Genomic DNA, 8,114 nt, shown 5'->3' with positions numbered 1-8,114 from the left:
AGCTGCGAGCAGCTCATCCACAGGGAAGGGAGGGGGTGGCTTCTGCTGCTGTGTGCACCCCCAGATCTGTGCATGGGGTGAGGGCAGGTTGCCACTGCGGGCTCACACTGGGTGCCAAACTTTCTTGCTACGGCACTGCATAACATGGCTTTGAATCTGCAACCAGTTACTGAAGTATTTAACTTTCCACATGTGAGTGGCCACACTGAAGTAGTATTGGCTGCTTGTGTATACAACAATACTTGGTTTTAAATCCCAAAAGGGGAGAAAAACAGATTTTTATTGAATCTTCCATGTCTCCACACTAATGTGGAGAATAGATGGTGCAACTCAGTTACAGGAGTACAAAGAAATCTCAAAATAGGATGAGACAGCTATCAGGTTCAATAGATGTGGCTGCATCTACGCATGAACTTAACAGGAAGCAATAAACTCTGGTACATATTGCACCCAATTTTCTTGCTGCTGGGGGTCCATTTACATGTGTGCCCAGGAGCACAACATGTTGAGACACACTGGAGCATCTCTGGCTGGCAGGGGTCCTGGGGGGGGGTCAACCTGGCAGCCTGGGGCTGTTCCAACCTGGCTCAATGTGCTGCAAAGGGGCTGGCTGGGGCACAAGGATGCTCCAGTGCGTGGTTAGCCAGCAGGCAGCTGTTGGTGTCTACATGTGCATTGCTGTAGACTAAGGAGTGCTGCCACAGGATGGTACACGCATTTACAAGTACTAACCTGTGGTGGAGTTAATTAGTTTCCTATGGCTTAATAGGGCCACATATGTAGATGCAGAGACTTTACTGTGGAACTAATTAGGCAGCTGTGTCTGTATTTATAAGTTTCTATTGAATGTAAACAGTCTTGCAAGCTCCATATGTTTTCATAATGTGAGGGGGAACCAATCTGGTCTTTGGTAGAAAGGAGTAAGGCTATAAGTATACAGTTGAAGACAGGCCCGTAGAGCCTATAATGAAGAAACATAAAAAATCTATGCACTGCTGCTATATTTAGGGTGCAATCACTAGATGTCACTCTAGCCTAAGGTAAAGATTTGCACAAATAAAAAAAATATTCTACAAATGGCATAAGTTATGCTCACTTAAACAGGAAAAGTCATTTCTAATTTTTTTTTTTATAAGAAAAGATGAACTAAGTTATGGCACAGAAGTAGAAGTATATAGAAATAAGAATCTTGGTATAATGGTACAGATTTCCACTTGTTTAATATGGGCAAAGCTTTTACCCTAAAGGGTCACAAACAATAAATAGTGCAAATGTAAACTCATTCTAGGATAACCTTTTATGACAGACAATGATAGAGTTTTTCCACACTGTGGCCCTAAGTTTCATTGGGACTGCTCTGTAAGTTTGCCATATTGATAAACTGTTGGTCTGTTCTTCTATGTTCTTTTAGTATCAGTATTATATTGAGAACACATATACAGCTTATAGCAAACTGGAAACTAAGGTCTTGTGTACTGCAATATGTAACAAATGGAGGAAGGAGCCCTGAGGCCTGGTGCATAGCAGGGAAGGGAGGGCATCACCGCAGATCTGCCTGCTTGTCCCATTTTTTTTTTTTAACAATGACCTTTTTTGTCTTCCCCTAGCTCCTCTTTAACCCATGGTTTTCTCTTTTCTCCAAGTCAAGGGGGTTTTAATGCACTTCCAGGTGAGCTGGGACATAACTGAGATGGAAAAAATGTGAGGCAAATATGAAATATAACTGTACACAAAGCACATGAATATGCAGTGGGATTTAATGTCTAGATTGCTTGTCAATGTGCACTTTTGTAATGAACGAAAAGCAAAATTACATCAGCTTGCTTTGTGTACTTCTAATAAATGACAGCATTCTGTCTGACTTACTTCCCCCCATAAAACATTACACAGCTCCTTAATAATCTCTTGCTGGTCTTGTTAAGCCCAAGTGAAATGTAGGGTTTTTTAAATTACTTTTATATTTATTAAATGTGTCCAAACAGCCTCTGGCTACCATTACACATTTGAAAACAAAACAGACACCTTGTTGATCTATGTAGAATCCCCTCCAGGATAAACTAGACACATTCCCCACCGCCACCTCCGTGGGCAAGAGCCTGAGTAAACAGATGAGCCACACACCCTGCCCAGAAGATCAACAGCCTTGGATTCTGTCAGACCAGTGGAGGAAGCACATTGCACAGAAGACAGACAGATCTCCAGTGACAATTCCCTGCCAATAGTGCTTGCATGTTCAGAACTAAGGACTGGGTTGACAAAAATTTCCCAGCTGATATTGTACAGAGAAAGAGAAGTCATTGTTAGGTAGTTTGGTATGTGAAACGCTAAATGTGTAGACCTGAAGCCCAGTTCTCTCTGCCCTTCCTCAAAGGAATAATTGGTCCATTGCAGTTGATGGGATTATTTATATGGCTGAAGGTTCTGGCTTGGAGAGGAAGGACTTTGATATCTAGGTCTTTTCTATTTCTTGCAGCTAGAAAAACTGCCAGAAAAAGAAAAGAAAGATTGTTACCCTGAATTTTTGTGACACGGGGAATACAAGGACAACAGTGAGTTATATTAATATAAAAGCACCATGAGAGGAGAGCCAGGCTGTATTAGTAGTTGTATGATGGGCAAGATTTTGGCTTACAATCAGTGCTAGAGTATACTTTGCCTTCATTCATACCAGGTCTAAAGTTAACCCAAGAAGAGTGGATGCTGGGATGTACTACTGCTGTAGGTAGATAGCTGTAGCTGTGCTTGGTCAAGCCACAAGAGACTCTCCTATGTTTGCTGCATGTCCTCCCAACAGAACAATCTATCAACTGTCCAAACATTCAGCCAGTAATTGAGTCAAGCTGGCATTTGATAGGCAATTATTCATAAGCCATGAATAACAAGATGTTGGATGTTGCAGCAAATGTCAGGTGACATCTTTTCCTTGTTGACATTTTGAGAAAGCATTCATTTAAAGGTGAGCTGAGGTGAACTGGGAAGTTTTATAAAGGGCTTAGGAATTTTGTGTGATGTATGACAGAGTAGACCATATGGCCTACACTGATTTATTTTAAACATATTTTCAACAACATTTTAGAAAGTGATTTTACTGTTACCTGTCAAGACCTCAGCTCAGGGTGCCCTACAACTGAATGAGCTTAAGGAATCACAGGCAATCTGTACGGCATGGTTACCAAATGTTTTTGCTTCCTTGTGGCAGTTGCTTGTATTCTTTACTCTTGGCTTGATTGTCTCCATTTCTCCTTTTTTCTTTCCTTTTCTCCTTCCTTTTTTTTCATACTTTTATCAGCTCATTCTTTCTTGCTGATTTTAACTGGTTATCTTTGTTTTATGCCCTCCTTTGTAAGCTCTCCCCCATTTTTTCTTCTACTCTGGCTTTTCTCAAGGATTTCTTTTCTCCTGTTCTTGAGCCATACCACATACGCAAACCTGTGTCTTGTTCAGTCACTCCCTAAATCAATAACAGTCCTCTCTTGGACAATCCACTTTCTAGCAGCTCATTCCAACTTAAAAGCCACTCATTAATCCCAATATGACATCAATATCCATGACATCATTTTATAACCACAAGAATTGCTGCTATCCTGTTCTGATCTGCTTTAACCACTGATTCTGGAGTAGCAACCTCTATTTGACAGCAGCCCAGCATGCCAGAGAGTGTGAGGTAGTATCTTTAGAAAGGCATGTGATTTTCTTTTGTTTCAGACCAGCCAGCTAAAGATTTTGAACCACCTTTACAGGCCTCTCTTCTGACATCAGCCAACCCGTGATCTCACAAAAAACTGGGCTTTACTGAACAGGTCAGGAAGTAAAAGGTGTTGAGCAAGGACTAAAGTAAGAAAGAACATGTAGAAAAGCTGCTCCAACTCTGCTTCTAGAAGGAAAATAATTTTTTCTCCATTCCCTTCTAGCTTAGGAGAACTCCCCATCCTTCTCTTTTTTCTTCAGTTGGTGAAATGACAACTTGCAAGGTGAGAAAACATGAACTAGGATCAGAAGGGGAACAGGTGCTCAGCTGTATGGAGTAGGTATCCTGCTGTCATGCCTGGAATTATGCTCATCTGTATGTTTTGGGTAAGTGGCACCAGGTGCCGTAACATGTACCACAAGCTTATCTTGCAGTTTAGTTCGTGAGGTTCCCAGCTTTCCCAACAGCAGGTGAAGTGACACCAGAACACAGAAGGAGGAGAAATGGCCAAGTTGGAGTCCCCTATGATAATTTTTTTTTCAATTTCTGGTTCTTCCTTTCCAAGGAAAAGAAGAAGAAACTGCCATCCTAACTTAGAAGACAGAGGCCTGTAAAAGCTAAGCATCCCTAGCTGGTGTGAGCCAATCAGTGTTGTGTTGGGCACCTTGATGAACTAGTTAAGCTCCACCTGGGGCCAGTCAGGCTACCTATTAACCATCTTGCCTGATTAACTATGGGCTCACATTAAGGAGAGCCTGAACAACTGCCCCCTGGCTATACAGTGAGCTTTATTCCAGAAGTAGCTTCTTACACACTTTCAGAACCCAGACCCGGACCCAGATCCAAAATTTAGCTCCTTTCTTTGGCTGCTGACTTCTTGTGGCATTGTCTGCTGCCCTGTACTGAACCACTCATGCAATGATCATAAGACAGCCCTGCTGTGAGTATTGCCAAAAATCACCCAAAAATATGGAATCTTGTGCTATCTGGGCAAAGAAGCTCCAGCTGTACCTTTGGCTCACAAACCTCTTCAAATCTTCATACTTTCACCCAGGTCAGCAATTTTGAACTGAAGTAGGTGAGAACATAAAATAACTTGAAGGCAATATACCAAAGGATTCTTTTGTTATTGCATTTACTGGATTTCTTTTTAATATATAAAAGTAACAAAATAGTAATTTTTTAACCACAGATTGGCAATAGAAAAACATCTAATTTTATTTCATTATGTCTGTTTTGTTTCCTTGTCCTAATCTTATATTTGAATTATTCTTTTGCATTTATACACATAAATGACCAAGTCCTTCTCAGTCAAAATATTTTTAAGTAAGCCACACTTCTGCTGAATAATTTATTGTAAAAAATGGTGTGAGGTCAACACAATTTAGAGACAAGTCAGTTATTTGGTGACTTAATGCAATATGAATTTTATACCTAAATAAATAACAGGAAAATATTGTTAAGTAGTCTTTTGAACTTGATAGGGAACTTCAAAAGAAGAGCCCTTTTGCCTTGTCTTTTTTTAGTGATCTTCTGAGTGCTTTATCTTTGCTCCCACAATAGGCTCAATTTTTAAGTGTGGTTGTTCATAAAATAGCATATTCCATTAAAATTTGAAATTGGCTGAGCAAAATGCATTGGATACTGTTGTTAACAACAAAGGACAAATTGAGACTTGTAAATTGTACACATGAATGTATAATTCAGAATTTATGTTGTCAATAATGCAAGTCATCCAACTGGGAAATTGAAACAACCAGGTGACTTTAAGCCAATGAGAATAGCTCAAAATGAGAACATTCACTGCATATTCACTGTGTGGAGAATTATCTCCATCTGCTTTATTTTAGGGCTTTGACATTAGAGACAGTAGGTCCAGAATAACAGAATACAGCTCCTAATGTAAGAAGCAGAATGGTGTCATATAACGGAGTGAAAAAAATCCTGATGATGAAAGCTTTAAAAGGTATCTGTAATCTACCTGAAATGTTCTTTCTTGCAAGAAAGAGTGAAGGGAGTTAATGTAGTGATATTCCTGGTTTGGAATACACGGTACCCATCATTCCTTTCTCTAGAAGGTTCAAGACGATCATTAATGTTACTTACAAGATTGACTCTGATGTATCTAGATGCTCCTTTATTAATGATCTTGCTAATAGCTGGTGACAGTGGGAGAGTGAATTTCCACAGTTCACAGCCTTTTGTAAGGCCTCTTCTGGAACATTTCTTTTCACTATCATCACCCAGACCCTCCTGTCCTCTCCACCCCCCTCCCCCCACCTTGACCTCTTTATCAGTCAGTGAGTGGTACCAGAGGATTAAGACATATAATCTTACCATGTGCACTTTTTTGCAGCAGTGTATACTAATGGGAAGAATTAAAAAAGAAAGAAAGAAATGTTTTGTAACACATACACACTTAAACAGGTTTCTGTTAATTATATTATAGAGTAACAATACAAAAAGCTAAAACTCTTGGTTCCAGAATGATACCTTTTATTAGACCAACTGGAAAATTGTAAGAATTGTCCTTTTTGCAAGCTTTCAGGATCAGAGTCCCTTTGTCAGAAGTAACAATGGCATTTATTTTCGCATGCTCCTTTCTTAGTTGCCATTACTGCATTAATGTTGATCTTTTTAGGTACAATAATACAAAATGTATCTGATAATAATAGAAGTATTTCCATTCACCTTAATAGGGTCTGAATATCAGGTACTTTATTATGTTGGGAAGCTCTGATAGTTTGTACCACCAAGTAAGGCATGCTGGCTACTAGCCATGAAAATAAGGAAGCAGCTATGCAAACGTGCATAATTTTATTTTCCTCAAATAAGGGAAAGAACAGCTACTTCTGTTCCACTCAGTCAGAATCCGCAGTTATTTTAGAGTCTGTATTCAGTGTGGCCCAAGTCATAGAAGACAGTATGACTCCCACTCTTGGCTTTTCAATGAGAAAAGTGGCATGCTACTATCCAACAGTCTTGCATTTCATTACAGAGACTTATGTGCAAATACATCAGATACGTGGATTACAGCTAGTGTCTAAAATGACATCTAAAGGCTATCTACCTTGAGGGCTGCCAAATACTTTACAGCCTTGCAGTTAGTCTCCAGCACAAGGCTATCCAAATATAACTGTGACACTATTAACCATTGTAATGATGAGGTCACGAAGACGAACAGTTGCCCTGTGGAGCTAGGAGAAACCGAGGCATTAAAGTCATACCGGACTTGACTATATTCAGGTATCCTATCTCTAGAAGAAATTAATACAAAATGCTTCTTTGCTCACATTCTAATAATAGATAGCAATAATTAGCATTTATTTTAAGTGACGAAGATGGCAGGGACTTTTATGTCATGAGTAATGCCTGATACCAGAGGAGTATTTGCAGTTATATATGATACTTAAGATATCTGAAGTGTGTGAAACCTTTTTGGGAAAGCAACAAGAACTTCTTACATTAAAAATTATTTAAGCTATTTTTAAGTCATGCTTATGATTAAAGTTTGCAGCCTTAAACTTTTTGTACAGCCCAGTATCAGAGGAATTGCTCATTTCAAATGAACATGTCTACATTGAAAAAGGCAGCAAACCGGGCTTTGTTTTAATAATATATGATAAATAACCTGTTTACTTGGGAAAATATGTAAGCCTTTATACACAAAGCTTCTCATGTAATGTAATGCTAGGAACTTCCCTGGGTTATCTCACTTTTGTTGAAGAGCAGGATGATCATGGGTGGCCAAACAGTATGAAAAAGGATCTTTTCATGCCTTTGGTACAATTTAAAATCCCTGTGATTGCAAGCCATTGACGACTTGATCACTTAGAGTAATCTAAAATTTACAGGGGAGTGGTAAGTTTCTTGGATCCCTGCATGTCTGGTAGCAAAAGGCCCTTTTGAAAATGTCCTTCCATTCTTCTCTGTGCTGATCATGCAGTTCAGTAATAATGTGCAACACTCAATTCCTGCAGGACACTGGAAAGACTTTATCTAAATCAAACCCCATTGCCATACCTGTAAGGCAATTATCCTTTCTCTGAAGGATTTATCTAAAGAGTCCAAATCCTGTGCTTGTTCTTTTCTCACTAAAGGAGACTGGATAGCCAACAGCCAGTCCTTAAGTTACCAGATGACTGCTATTTCATTACTGTCTTATCTTGCTATCCTGTCCAGTCAGTTTCATTCAGCATCATCAACTCTGACAATTCACTTCTTTTTTTTAAGCTGCAGCTACTGGAGTTGGATAATTCTGGTTTGTAATGGAAACTAAGTCTCTCACATAAAGTTAATATTTTTAATATTTTTAATATTTTACCATTTTTAAAACTTCATCACTCTTGAGTCAATCTGACTTGCGACAAAAGAGTGGCTCACAATTCCTGAAAGTTTCAGATTAGTGACACTGTTCACTAGCTGG

The 8,114-nt window shown here is 39.3% G+C and overlaps 1 long non-coding RNA gene across 1 annotated transcript in view; it reads left to right on the top strand.

Annotated features, from left to right (window-relative positions):
* Positions 1 to 4,446: 4,446 nt before the first annotated feature.
* The window catches only part of LOC102369520, an 11,271-nt gene continuing 7,603 nt past the window's right edge, over positions 4,447 to 8,114 (top strand). The window contains exon 1 of the long non-coding RNA XR_323042.3: positions 4,447 to 4,742. This is a non-coding gene — a long non-coding RNA (uncharacterized LOC102369520). The remainder of the gene's footprint in view (positions 4,743 to 8,114) is intronic.

This window comes from Alligator sinensis, unplaced genomic scaffold (genome assembly GCF_000455745.1).
Source record: "Alligator sinensis unplaced genomic scaffold, ASM45574v1 scaffold448_1, whole genome shotgun sequence".
Classification (NCBI taxonomy): Eukaryota; Metazoa; Chordata; order Crocodylia; family Alligatoridae; genus Alligator; species Alligator sinensis.
This window is presented reverse-complemented; position numbering and strand designations above follow the sequence as displayed.